Here is a 14626-nt window from a genome sequence, read left to right on the forward strand (position 1 = left end):
TAAATGAGAACATGTATATAAAGTGATTGGTACAGAGCACTTAGTAAGCAGTAGGTATTAATATTTTGTTTATACTTCTTCTAAAGCACTCATGTATTCTAATTATTCTCCTGCCTTTATCTTCACTATACCATACATCCCTTGGGGCAGGGAGGAGGAGGAGGAGGAGGAGAGGAAGGAGGAAGAAGATCTTTATGAATGACATTGAACAGGCACTAAGTCATATCTGCTGCATAAATCAAAGAAATAACCAATTCTATGGAAAAAGTTCTGGGCAGGAAATCTGGAGCCTTGGGCTCTAGTCTCACGGTCCCAGGGATGGTACAGTGCCTGCCCAACTTACATTCACTTGGAAGAAAAGCTGCCCAAACCACAAACCCCATTGAGCCCGTGCTTTAGACCACTTGGCCCCTTCAGCTTCTAGACTTGAACAAATGGGGCCAGCACCAGAGCCAAGGGTTACCGTTTCAAATATTAGCTCGTGACCTTTAACTAATGGCCTACCACAACAATCTGAGAGAGGCCAATTAGAGACTCTCTTGAACCAAGGAACAGAAAGAAGCTGTCAGGTAGCAGAGGGAGTTGGATCAGGGAGGTCAGAGACAAGTGAGCCTTGGCCAGTAAAGCCATGTGCAAGCCAAGATAAGAGGGCGCAGAGACCAAGCAGCAGCAGAAGCTGGTTAGCAGGAAGAGGAGAAAAGGGCATCTCTGTGTAGAGATGGGGTGTCAGGGGAGGGAGAATGATTAGAATAGTGCATCCTAGAGCTGCCTCATTCCGCTGGCATTTCAATTCCAGTCCTTACAAGAAAATCCCTTATATTTGAGCTACATTGGGTAGATTTCTGTGCCTTGCAGCCCCATGAGGCTGACTCTACTTGTTATCTTGTTCAGTCTCTGCCCCTCCCTGCGCCTCAGTTTGATAGACCCTGTCTATGGTTTTCTCCAGATCAGTGTTTGCTTTGGACACCATGTAGAGAGAATGAATTTTAGGTTGTTGGCAACTGAGTTCAGTATTAGTTACAGAGTTCCATGACATCCTGGCTCCCGAAATAGCTTGGTGACCGGTTAAAGAGCCTGTGGGAGGATCCAACACGTACCTGACTTTGAACCTGAGCCCTGCTGATAGTCTGCCTCCCCCTGTCCAGTGCATCCTTTGTTGGATCACAAAGGAACTGAGAAACCAGGGCTGGTGTTTCTCCAGTGTCTTTGGCCGCCAAATGCCCTACCTACTGCCTTAACGCTTTCCTGGACCCACTTCAGCATTTCAGAGGAGTCCAGTGCCAGGTCTGCGCCAAAGAAAGTGCCACTCCAGGAAGATTGTGAACAAAGAAAGTTTCCTTCTTTGGTGCTAAGATTTCCTGCCTTCCAGCTGTTTGGCTCTCAGCCTGTGCCCTGCCTTCGTCTTTCTAAGCTAACAACTATGTTGATAATACTTCCTTGCTTTTGTGTGGTGCTTTGTACTTTTCAGAGCATTTTCATGCTTGTTGTCTTATTTGATACTCACAGAAACCCAGGGAGGATGGGCCAGAAGAAGGGCATAGAGGATAATACCTATCATTTCTCTCATCCCAACACCCCCCCTTAAAACAATTTATTTTAAAAGAACTTAAAAAATGATCCCTCCAGTCTCTTCAAAATAGAAGAAAATAATGAGACTGAGCCTGATTAAGTGACTTGCCCAAGATCACAGGGCAGGTAGATGGCTGAGTTGGGTCTAGAAAGTTTCCAATCATGGATTACACTTAAGTGGGACACGCCTTGCAAAACAATACTGGCCATGGCAGGGCACCTCTGAGAGACGTTGTGTTGTCCACTGCTCCCCACCCCCATTCTAAGGTTTTATTTACTTTTGAAAGAGAGAGCATGAGCGTGTAGGTGTGGTGGGAGGAACAGAGGATCCAAAGTAGGCTCTGTGCTGACAGCAGCAAGCCTGATGTGGGGCTCCAACTCACCAACTGCGAGATCATGCCCTGAGCTGAAGTCAGATGGCCAACCAGCTGAGCCAGCCAGGCGCCCCCACACTGCTGCCCTCTTGAGACCTCTGGGGACAATTTACCATCTTACCTCTCTTGTCCCTGCAGAGACCTGGCTACCCTACACTGGCATGGGTAGTGCCAGGAGCACACAGGGTTAGAATGCAAGCATTTGGTAACGGTTCCTTACATATTGGCAAAGATAAATGCTTTGGGAAGAGTCAGTGTTCTTGGTTTGATTACAGAGCGCTTCATGGAAGGCAAGACAGGAAAGGTTGAGAACCATGAATCCATCCTTCAACCAGCGCCTCTGAAAAAGAGGAAGCAGAAGTAATAGTTCCTGCCCATACCCCTTTCCTAAACTCTACTCTGCAGTGAGGACACCCTGCCCTGGCCCCTCCGTTTGGGGCCCCTTGCAAACTGTCCTCATTGCTGCACTGTCACCCGGTCAGAATGAGCCCACTCCCCCCAATCACAACACGGATTCAAGTTATCCTGGGAGACAGCAGTAAGTTCTCACCTCACAGTTCCAATAGTCAGGGGTAGGCGAGGAAGCAAAAGGAGTGGGAAGCTTTTTCTGTATTTTCTCCAGGCTCTGCCCTTGTTCCTTCCCCAGTGCCCCCAAGAGAGTAGTGTGCTTCTCTTGTGGCATCACCCAGCCCAGCAACTCCAAACAGCACAACTAGGAAATGAGTCAAGGCAGCCTATCCAATTGAACACAAGAGAACAGAAAATGTACTTGGAATTTCTAACAGAGGGAATTAATTCCAGGGGACAGCTTAGAAACCTGTTGGCTTGTAGGAGCAAAAGGGTAAGGTGGGGCAGACTAGAGATTAAGAGCTGCAGGAAGCTTCTACCAGGCTGGGAAGGTCAAATGGAAGGGTGTTCTTGGATCCTGAAGTGCACTTGTTGCTGACAGTGTGGGAGTTTAGCTTTTGAAATGATGCTGCTGGCAGAACTGCCAGAGGTCACTGGAGGGACCCACTGCTGACCCTCCAGGGCCACCAACACTGCTGGAGCCTGTGGCAGGAACCCACCACTGCTGGAAATCCCGACTGTCTCTGAGCCCATAACCACAGCTGCTGCCAGAGTCTCCAGTGGATGCAGAGAGAAAATGACTTTGTCTGTCCTGCTGCCGTCCCATCTCTTGCCATACAATTTCTCACCTGTACTTCCCGTTCTGACAGGAAGCCAGCTGGCAAAGGGGAGTCTGGGAAATGTAGTTTTCAGGGCCCAGCATTCTTCAGTACAAAGCAGAGCATGGAAAGGCTAGAGCAATAGACAAATGACCAGCACAAACGCTACTGAAACTTACACCTCATTTTGGCACCTTAAAGGCCATAGGTATTGGACGTTAGTTGATTACCTCATGACTCCATTTTCCCTTTTTTAGGATCCATGTGTTTCTAGGAAGCTGGCTCCCTGGGAGCAGAGCAGGGCTGAGCCAGTCAATCCCACTGGTCAGAATGGTTGTTTCAGGGTGGTCATATGAATCAGCCAGTCCAATCAGAGGGAATCTCAGGATTTTTGCTGAGAAGTCTGGCACACGGACTGTCTCTTCCTTGCTAGCAATGAATGAGGAAGAGGCAGGCTTGGGAGCTGTTGGCAGTCATCTTGGGACAATAAGAGGAGCAGGAACCAGGATGAAAGAGCAGCCTTGAAGACGACTGGGAGATTAATTTAGGGGCACATAGCCCACATGCTGTGGCCACTGCGTAGGAAGGTCTGGCATAGTTGATCAGTCTTGCGCCCTTTATGGTGCCTATTAGTAACCACAAAGCAAGACCAATTTTTGAACATCATGCAAATACCTGGGAGAGAAAGAAAGTTCCAGAAATCAGCCTCTTTTCCCATGGTCACATCTTGGACCAGTGGCATTTAAGCATTTTTTTTATTGTACCTTCAATAAGAAATCAATTCAGTACACATGTAGCTGTACACATCACTGAAATAAAGCTTCACAACATTTTTCACTGTCTTTGCCCTGCTATGTGCAATTAATTCAACTTTTTCAATTCTAATCCATTTTTAAATAAAGCTTCTCCTAAACTTCTAAATGATTTCATGATCTAAGGGTTACAACCTGCAGTCTGAAAAACATTGCCCTATACCATCCCATTACCTCTTGATTTTAAGCATGCTAACTTTCGTTAACTTTCCTGCTTTTGTACCCATAGTCCCTGTCTTCCTTTGCTCTGAAGGAAAGTTACAGTGTCCCATCACTTATCAGAGGTGAACCTCTTTCCAACCTGAGACAAGAACACCAAGGACTTACCTCTGTAGATAGTCTTGTTTGCATTGCCAATTTCTGCCTCTCTACTGGAACGTTTAGTTTATAAAAAAGCTCTAGAGTCTCTCTTTTTTTTAATTTTTAAATTTCTTGTATTTTTGAGAGAGTGAGTGAGTGTGGGAGGAGCAGAGAGATGGAGACAAAGAATCCCAATCAGACTATGCACTGTCAGCACAGAGCCCAAAGCAGGACTCGATGTCACAAAACATGAGATCATGACCTGAGCCAAAATCAAGAGTCGGATGCTTAACCAACTGAAGCCACCCAGGAGCCCCTAGAGTCTCTCTTCTTAAAACAAAACAAAACAAAACAAAACAAAACAAAACAAAACAAAAACAATAAATAAAAAGTCCCCTTTGGTCCCATATCAACAGGCACTTTCTTAAGTCAACCCAGAGTAGATACGGTTGAGTGGAATAGGAAGTAGAAGGGTGACCTAGGGGTAAACTCAGTAGAAGGGATGAAGACTCTGTCAAGAAGGCAAGTAGTGGGTACGGAAGGGAGGAGAAGGCATCACAATTTATGTGAAGAGATAGAAATCAGAAATTGAATTTTTTTTGAGGGAGAGAGAAAGAGGGAGAGAGGATGAGTGGGGGAAAGGGAGAGAGAGAATCTTAAGCAGCCTTTATGCCCAGTGCAGAGCCCAATGTGAGACTCAGTCTTATAACTGTGAGATCAAAGAGCTGAAATCAAGAGTTGGACCCTTAACTGACTGAGCCACCCAGGTGCCCTGAAATCACAAGTGAATTTTGGCTCAAGAACTGCCTTCCTTAAACTCCACATTTGAGAATCCTGCTCCCTGGCTCCTTTGTTGGTAGAGCCTGAAATCTGGAGTGATTAAGCTCAAAGTTCAATACTAGCTCTGCCATTTCTGAGCTGGCTAAGTTTGGATAAATTACACCTCATCTTTAATTTTTCTCATCTGTAAGATTAGTCTAATAAAATCCACTTTATCAAGTTGGCTTAAGGATTAAATTAGGATCACCTGAGTGGCTCAGTCAGTTAAGCGTCCAACTTGGACTCAGGTCATGATCTTGCACTCCGTTAGTTTAAGCCCCATGTTGGGCTCTGTGCTGACAGCTCAAAGCCTGGAGCCTGTTTCAGATTCTTTTTCTCCCTCACTCTCTACCTCTTTGCCACTCTCTCTGTCTCTCTCAAAAATAAATAAACATCAAAAAATTTTTAAAGGATTAAATTAGATAAATACATGTTAGCTCTTACTATGATTGAGGACTTTTCCTGTCCTTATACAAAACCTTACCTCTCCCCGTCTACTAATAATAATTACCATAGTGGCCACTTGTTGAGCAATTAATTCCTCTGTGCCAGGCAATATGCTAAGGACCTTACCAACTGCTTCCAAGCCAGGAAGTATTCCCTGGCCATGTTCTTACTGCAGAGTTTTCTTTCTTTGATAATGTACTTAATATTTATAGAGTATCTAACATGCATCAGGGAGTCAACTGGCTTACTCACATCTCATTCATTCTATAGATGTTAGGTATGCTCCTACTATGGTGCCAGGAACTTACTAGATGTTGTAGATACCAAGATGAACAAGGCTCTGAACCCTGAAGGACTCACAATCTAGTCAACAGTAAGTGTTATGTAATGAGGGGATGTATAGGAGATGTTCATTCCTTGTGGCTTCCTTGGTCTAGACAGCCCCATCTTTGACTGCAAACCTAATGACTGATAGTGTTTGATTCTGTGTTTCTGGCTTGACTTTGGAGCCCTACTTTCAGAACATGCCTTTCAGTTCTCAACTGTCCATGGGCCACAAGGATTAAGAGTAAATTTTTGTGTTTCTTATCTCTCCCTGCCTGCGATCCCCCTCCAGAGGAAAGAAACTTACCAGATGTCTAAAGGACAGGTAAATTGCTGGTCTGGATTTTACCCCATCATACTTTTAACACTTTCTGTCTGAATCCACTCAGTCTCCTAATGGCCAAATTCAATGGACATTTTGTGCCTTTGCAGATCTTTCTGGTATCACATATCATGTACTGTTCTTTGTATCTTTCACCTCTATAGCTCAGAAAGGTTAAGTAACCTGTTCAACTTATACCACTAAGAGGTAGAGTTGGGACTCGAACCCAGACTAGGCTGACTCCAAAGCACATGCCTCAACCAACATTCCATACTCCCTTCCCAAGCAGACCAGCAGTCTAGACCTCAGCTGTCCAGTATGTAGTCATTAAGTCATATATTATTTAAATTGAAATTAAAATAAAATGAAATAAAAATTCAGTTTCTCAATTGCAGTAACTTTTGTCAAGTGCTATGCAGCCCTATGTGACTGATGCCTACTATGTTGAACAGCATAAATAGAAACCATTTTCACCATTGCAGAAAGTTCTATCGAACAGCGTTGGTTCAGGAAAGCATAGGGTAGCAATGGGTTAGACTCCATTCTGTCCTCTGACTTATTCTCTTTACCCTCTGCCCCCTTATTTATTCTCAGAGGGTGGGCAGCCATTCTTTGATCTGCCCAACTCTCTACTCCCACTTTTCTGGGAAGTGTTATTCCATCCCTTGCAATCACATCGTTACTCATAGGGTCACAGTATAATGCGATCACATTATAGCCATGTTCTACATGACCCTGTGCCCCTCTCCACAATGTTGATTGCTTCAGGGGTGGACACCTGGCCAAAGCTATAGCCCAAGCAGCAACACCTCTCCCAGAAATTTAGAATGGAGCCTAAAAGCTTAGTCCCTTGGCTGATATCTTGAATGCAGGTGACCCGGGATCCACTGGTGACCATGTTTTCTTTATTTTTTTATTTTTATTTTTTTAAATATTTTTATTTATTTCTAGGAGAGAGAGACAGCGTGAGCAGGGGAGGGTCAGAGAGAGAGGGAGTCACCGACTGAAACAGGCTCCAGGCTCTGAGCTGGCAGTCAGCACAGAGCCTGACGCAGGGCTCGAACCCACGAACCGCGAGATCATGACCTAAGCGAAAGTTGGACGCTTAACCGACTAAGCCACCCAGGCGCCCCTGACCATGTTTTCTTTAATCTTGGTCAGGAAAACCTGTCTTCAGAGAGATCAAGAAATGACAAAACAGTGACACAGATTGGGGAGAGTTGGATCTAGAAACTCAGAGGATGTCAGGGCTCTCTGTCCCTTCTCTCTCTCTCTCTGAGCTTTGCCTTCCTCTGTGATCCCTTCATGCCCATGCAGGCTCTCTTCATGAAGCAGAAATGATGGCCACCCACAGATCCTTATGGCTCAAGATCTCCAGAAGAAAAGTCCTGTCTCTACTGTATCTATATTTCACATCTTTTAGAGGGCTTGGCTTTGCTTAGTGTGGGTTATGTGCTCATCTGTTCAGAAACTGTGACCTGTCTTAGCAAGGGTTCCTAGAAAACAAAGCCTGAAGAACGGATTATGTACTAAAGGCTTTTGTGGATGCACATTTCTAGGGCAGCGAGAATGAGGGGAGAGGGGAAGCAGGAAAAGATGGGAAGTCATGCAAGGAAATGTGTGCTACTTATTCACAATCACAATGAGCTGTGAAGAGACACGGCTACTCTCTTGAGAGGTCCACCTACTTGGCCATGCGGAATGTCTCTAGACAGGTTGTAGAGAGAAATTCCATCTTAAAACAGTCCATCAGAAGAAGGAAAAGAGAGCGGATTTTTCTATCCTGCCAATTCCTGTCTCGTCTCCCAGTGATCACTTTGCCCTATGGGTAGTTAAATCTCCTGTACTTCTAGGTTGCTTCATCAGCCCCTTCAGGAAGCCAGAGCTTCTGTTCTGTGAGGAAGTGTGTCACCAGGGTCTGGAAGTTGCAGAAGCCATAGAATACACGTTTGTGATTAGTTGGCCTCAGGTAGCAGAGCTGTGAGACCTCACTCAGAGTTGATCAGCTGTGCCTGTGGGTGAGGTGGACCAAATAACTAATGCCATGAGAATGGATGACACTGAGAGACTGAGGAAGCACTGGGCCAAGATGTGGGGATCATTGTGATCAGTCAGACTGGGTCATATGCCTGTCCCTATGACTGATGGGATATGGAAGGTACACCGTGGAAGGAAATATCCCATCCTCCTTCCCCTTATGCTAGTTCAGATCCTCAGAAAATCAGATATCAAGGCAGGATTAAGTGCAAGTAATTTATTATGAAAAAACACCTGTGAGAGGAAATGGGGCAGAAGCTGAGAAAGACTGAGCGAGGACCACCAGACAGTGATGTAGATCTGACCCTGAGGGAAGGTGAGAGAAGGAAGGGGTTCTAGGTGGAAGAGTTTTAGTCTGCAGTGCAGTTTTCAGGAAAGTGTGCCAAGGCCATTGAGGAGTCCTCGAGCCAAAGTCACTCATCAGAAGAGTATCCATTTATCCTGGAAAAAAAAAATCCCATCCTGAAACTCCTGCTGGGGTGTCAGTGGCCAGGACCAGCCCATGGGGAGTGAAGCCTGGGAGTGAGGGGTGATAGATTTCATAGCTCAGCAGTGTGGCTGCTGCTGAATTATATTTCTCCCAGTTGGAGATCTGAAAAGTGCATTCTCATAGCCACACACTGACCCAGCCCAGCACTACGTGCAGATAAAGAAGGATGGTTCTACAGTCTAAAAGAAGAAAAGATGTACAGGGCCACTCCAGTTGAAAGGGCAAAGACCTTGAGCAGGCAAGATGACGAATGTCCACCCATAGCCTACAATGTCTCATTTATAATTCAAATTCTACATGTTCCAACCTGAACTCATGACTTCTCCATGCTCTGGAAAAGACCAGAAGTCTTCATCTGGCGACCTCCATCCTCCTAACTGTGAAACCTAGAAGTCATACTAAACACCTCTTGATCCCCTCTCCCCCATCCCCTGAAATAGGCAATCAGAAGTCCAGTCCTTCCAATCCTACCTTGGAAATATCACCTCTACACTTATACCCTCTTCCCTCCATTTTCATTGCTACTGATGTATTCAGGAGCTCATTGCATCTTTCCTGAACTACTGTGAAAGTCTCCAGTGGTTATCTTACAATCCTGTTCCCCGTTCCACCTTTTTTTTTTTAATGTTTTTTAAAAAATTTATTTCTGATGGGCAGAAGATATGAACAGACACTTCTCCAAAGAGGATATCCAGATAACAACAGACACATGAAACGATGCTCAGCATCCCTCCTCATCAGGGAAATACAAGTCAAAACCACACTGAGATACCACCTCACGCCAGTCAGAGTGGCTAAAGTGAGCAAATCAGAGAACTCTAGATGCTGGTAAGGATGTGGAGAAACGGGCACCCTCCTACACTGTTGGTGGGAATGCAAACTGGTGCAGCCCCTCTGGAAAACAGAGTGGAGTTTCCTCAGGAAAGGGATACAGATATGCTGATGCATAGGAGCACATGTACCCCAATGTGCACAGCAGGACTCTCAACCATAGCTAAAACATGGAAAGAGCCTAAGTGTCCATCAACAGACGAATGGATCAAGAAGATGTGGTTTATCTATACCATGGAATACTACATGGCAATGAGAAAGAATGAAATCTGGCCATGTGTAGCAACATGGATGGACCTTGAGGGTGTTATGCTGAGCGAAATAAGTCAGGCAGAGAAGGACAAATATCATATGTTTGCATGTATAGGAGGATTAGGAGGAACTTAACTGAAGACCAAGGGGGAGAAGAAGGGGGGAAATGGTGGGGGAAAGGGAGAGAGGCAAACCATGAGAGACTCTTGAATGCTGAGAAACAAACTGAGGACTGATGGATGTGGGGGGGAGGGGGGAGATGGGCATGGAGGAGGGCACTTGTGGGGATGAGCACTGGGTGTTATATGGAAACCAACTTGACAATAAACTATTTGTAAGAAAAAAATAAAGATTAAAAAAAGAATAATAAAATTAAATTAAATTAAAAAAATTTATTTCTGAGAGAGAGAGAGAGAGAGAGACAGCATGAGCAGGGGAGCAGGGGAGGGTCAGAGAGAGAAAGAGCTACAGAATCTGAAACAGGCTCCAGGCTCTTAGCTAGCTGTCAGCACAGAGCCTGACGTGGGGCTCAAACCCACAAACCGTTAGATCATGACCTGAGCCAAAGCCGGACACTTAACTGACTGATCCACCCAGGTGCCTCAATCCTGTTCCATCTTCTTATCTCTGCCAGATTGTCTTTAAATGCAGATTTGACCATGTCAATCCCTTTGTAAAAGCTTCTATTACTGGGATGTAAAATGGTGTAGTCATGGTGGAAAATAGTATGGCAGTTCCTCAACAAATTAAACAGAATTACCATATGATCCAGAAATTTCACTTCTAGGTATATACCCCAAAGAGTTAAAGGCAGGGTCAGATAATTGTACACCAATATTCACAGCCAGCATTATTCACAGTACCCAAAAGATGGAAACAACCCAAATGTCCACTTAGGGATAAATGATAAACAAAATGTGTTATATATACATAACAAAAAATACTACATTCGGCCATAAAAAGAAATTTTGGTGTGATGTGGATTAGCCTTGAATACATTATGCTAAGTGAAATAAGCCAGACACAAAAGGACAAATATTGAATGAGTCCACCTACATGAGGTATCTAGAGTAGTCAAATGCAAAGAGATGGAAAAGAGAACAGTTGTTACCAGGAGCTGGAGGAAGGGAGGATGGGGAATCACTGTTTAATGGCTGTAGAGTTTCAATAGGGGATGATGGAGATGGACAATTCTGGAGATGGATAGTGCTGGTATTTATAGAACAATGTGAATGTACTTAATGCGAATGAACTATATACTTAAAAATGGCTAAAGCGGACATAGCAATGAGAAAGAATGACATCTGGCCATTTGTAGCAATGTGGTTATTATGCTAAGTGAAATAAGTCAGGCGGAGAAAGACAGATTCCATGTTTTCACTCATATGTGGATCTTGAGAAACTTAACAGAAGACCATGGGAGACGGGAAGGGGGAAAAAAGTTACAGAGAGGGAGGAGGCAAACCACAAGACTCTTAAAGACTGAGAACAAACTGAGAGTTGATGGGGGCTGGGGAAGAGGGGAAAGTGGGTGATGGGCTCTGAGGAGGGCACTTGTTGGGATGAGCACTGGGTGTTGTATGGAAACCAATCTGACAATAAATTATGTTAAAAATTGGCTAAAGTGGTGAGACAAACAAAAACAAAAAAAATTCCACACTAACTCTACTTAGCAGAAAATAAAACCCAAGAGCCTTACTCTGACCATATGTAACTTTCCAGATGATTCTCCTTCCTTTTCCTCACACTCTATGTTTCCTCAAGTGATCTCCTGCTGCCTATATTTGCTCCAGGGGCCACCTACAAAGAGCATGCTCTTCCCCTAGTTCTCATATTTTCAAGACCCCGTTCAAAGGTCACATCCTTGCAAATCTTTACTGAACTCCTCTCTCTGTTTCATACAAAGTGGAAATAATCACTCCCCTTTTTTGAACTCCTATCGCTTGTGAATTATGTCTGTCTTTAACACTTCCTGCTTTTCTTTTCTTTTTAAAGTTTATTTATTTATTTTGAGAGAAGCAGAGAGAGAGAGAGAGGGAGAGAGAGAGAATTACAAGCAGGTCCCTTGCTACCTGCGCAGAACCTGAGTGGGGATCCATCCCATGAACGGTGAGATCATGACCTGACCCCAAATTAGGAGTCAGACGCTCAACTGACTGAGCCACCCAGACGCCTCATACTGATTTCCTTTTGGGTCACAGAAGGCACACAGGGAGATAGAGAGGTAAGCAGAGGGTAGCCTAGCTGGCCCTCGAGACAGGTCACTCTATAGGGCTATAACTGCAAAGAATTTACCAACATCCTAGAACTGGTCTTCAACTTTGCCAGTCCAGAAGCCTGATTTTAATAATTAAGCAGTGTGAAATCTCTCTCAAGGGGCCTCTTGTATCCACCAAGTTCACAGAAACTGACACTTATAGAAGACAGAATCCAATAGATAAATAGAAAAATAGAAAAATGTAATTATCCTCTAGGTAGTAGATCACGAAATTCTGTCCCCACAGGTGAGATATTTGCTGGGTGAGCACAGAATCACATCAGGGAAGCACGCTGACCTTAAGAATTTCTTAGCTGAGGCAGCCTGAGATACTCTCACCCACTGTAGGGATGACATGGACAAGGAAATCCTAATGTATTGGTCAGCGTGATGGAGGTAGGGCTTAGAAGGGCAGTGCTAATGTTCCCTTCTGTGACTGCCTTGTTTTGGGCTGGCATGGCTGATTAAGCCCTTTGATTCACAGAATCTGTCTCCAAATAGGATACAGAAAGATTGGGTGATGAGATTGACTAGGCATATATTTATTAAATTACAATCACATTTGCCTTCACGAGATTCCTCCTGTATGACCTGGCCCAGAGTTTGGTTTGCTTTTTGATCATGTTTGTAGAGAAGCTCTCCGCTTACTGCCAGAGAGCTAATTTTAGGGTTGTATTAGTCAGCTGAGGCTAGCTAGATTCTGCTACAGTAACAAGCAGCTAAACCAGTTTCATTGGCTTACAACAAAGGCTTATTTCTCACTCACCTTACATTACAGCTCATGTATATCAACTGTGGCTCTGCACATCTTCAGTCTGGGACCAACCCTGGAGAAGCAGTTCTATTTGGGACACGCTGCTCTCATGGCAGAAGAAAATAATATGGTGGAATCATTAGATGGCCCATACATTTCTGCTCAGATGGATTCACATTTCATCGATCAAAATAATGCCAAGCTTGATGACATTAGTGTGAGAAGTATGATCTCCTAGGGACAGACCTGACAGGCAGGGTTTTAGAAAGGCAGGGGCAGAGAATATTGATGATAATAGTCTACAAGGACTAGTACTCAGTCTGTGTACCAGTATGACTGGTACCAGTTGTACTACTATTAAAATACTGAAATGGTTTTGTACTGACAAATGCTTGCTGTCCCAAGCCCCCAGAGAACTCCCCACTCCTGGGAACTACTATTCACAAATTAGCAACTTTGGTTAATATCTAGCACAGAAAGCTCTCTCCAGGATGGTTTATGGACTGCAAATCTGCTAGAGCAATGCTTGAGCACTACTTGTCGTTCAATATGTTTATGATTACCTTTGGCTGATTTCTTCTACTATGGAAATTCTTATTAGTTTAATTCTCAGGGCAACCTGATTTCCAGGTTCTTGGAGAGAAACTGACTGCAGCCCCTATGTGCTGTCAATACTTAAACAATATCTAATAATACTAATTTATGCTGGTTCCTACACATATTTACTTTGCAACAAAGTATATGTAATAATTAATAGGTATTTGTAGAAGGACTCACTTAGCTTTTTTCCATTAGCTAAGCTCATCTTTGTACCATCTTAACATACTGTTTATTTTGGATCTCTCTGTTTTGAAAATTTTTAAATGTTTGCTTATTTTTTGAGATCCAGAGTGCCAGTAGGGAAGGCACAGAGAGAGAGGGGGACAGAGGACCTGAAGCAGGCTCTGTGCTGAACCCAGAGAGCCCCAATGCAGGGCTTGAACTCACCAACTGTGAGGTTATGACCTAAGTGGAAGTCAGACGGTCAACCAGCTGAGCCACCGAGGCGCCCCATCTCTGTTTTGAATTTTTAATGCCATTTCTCATGTCTGAAAATGTCATCATTATCACTAACTTCTTTATGACACTTCTGCAATTTGCAAAGCACTCTCCCTTACACTATTTCATTCAATCTCCCCAACACTCCCAGGAGATAGGAATTAGATCATTTTACAGACAAAGAAATTGAGACTCAGTGAAGTCAGGTGTCTTCTAGCTAGTTAGGTTTTGTTCATGCATTCATCAAATATTTATTGAGTGCTTGAAGTGAGATTTATTCAGGTTGGATCTGAAAACAATTTTCCTGAATTCAAGTCAAGGGCTTATTCCAGTACACTCAACACCTTTATCACCAGGGTCATACACTCAAAGGGAAGAAATAATAATAGTGTCTTGATTATATTGTTTGAAGACCCCTGCAACCCTAGTCTCAGTAAGGCTCCAAGGTCATTTATAAAATTCAAGGTAACTACTAGCACGAGTAGTTTCATTTCTCTCTGTGCTTACACCTAACGCGTAGGTTCAATGTACATAGTTCCATTCAATACATATTTGGTCAATTTATCTACAGGTATTGGAGCTACTTAAATTGAGTTTTGACACTTACTAGATGTGGGACTTTGATCAAGTCACCTGACCCTTTGAGTATCAGTTTTATCATCTGTAAAGCAGAAATACTAACGCCTTGGGATCCAGTGGTTATGGAGATTAAACGGATAAAAAGATGTAATGTCCACCGAAGTTGGGGTTTTCAATTGTCTTGATGAAGTTTTAAACTGCATTTAAATGAGAAAAGCAGTGTCTATGTCGATGTACGGTTACAAGCTAACAATT

General features: G+C 43.9%; 1 long non-coding RNA gene across 1 annotated transcript; it reads right to left on the reverse strand.

The window, feature by feature from the left end:
* Positions 1-2169: 2169 nt before the first annotated feature.
* On the reverse strand, positions 2170-12848 carry LOC120247863. Its single transcript, XR_005532430.1, has 3 exons — positions 12767-12848; positions 3340-3784; positions 2170-2283 (listed from the first exon to the last, which is right to left on the reverse strand). It is a non-coding gene; the product is annotated as an uncharacterized LOC120247863 (long non-coding RNA).
* Positions 12849-14626: the final 1778 nt, after the last annotated feature.

The sequence above is a fragment of the Hyaena hyaena genome, unplaced genomic scaffold (assembly GCF_003009895.1).
Source record: "Hyaena hyaena isolate Hyena2069 unplaced genomic scaffold, ASM300989v1 scaffold_551, whole genome shotgun sequence".
Taxonomy (NCBI): domain Eukaryota; kingdom Metazoa; phylum Chordata; class Mammalia; order Carnivora; family Hyaenidae; genus Hyaena; species Hyaena hyaena.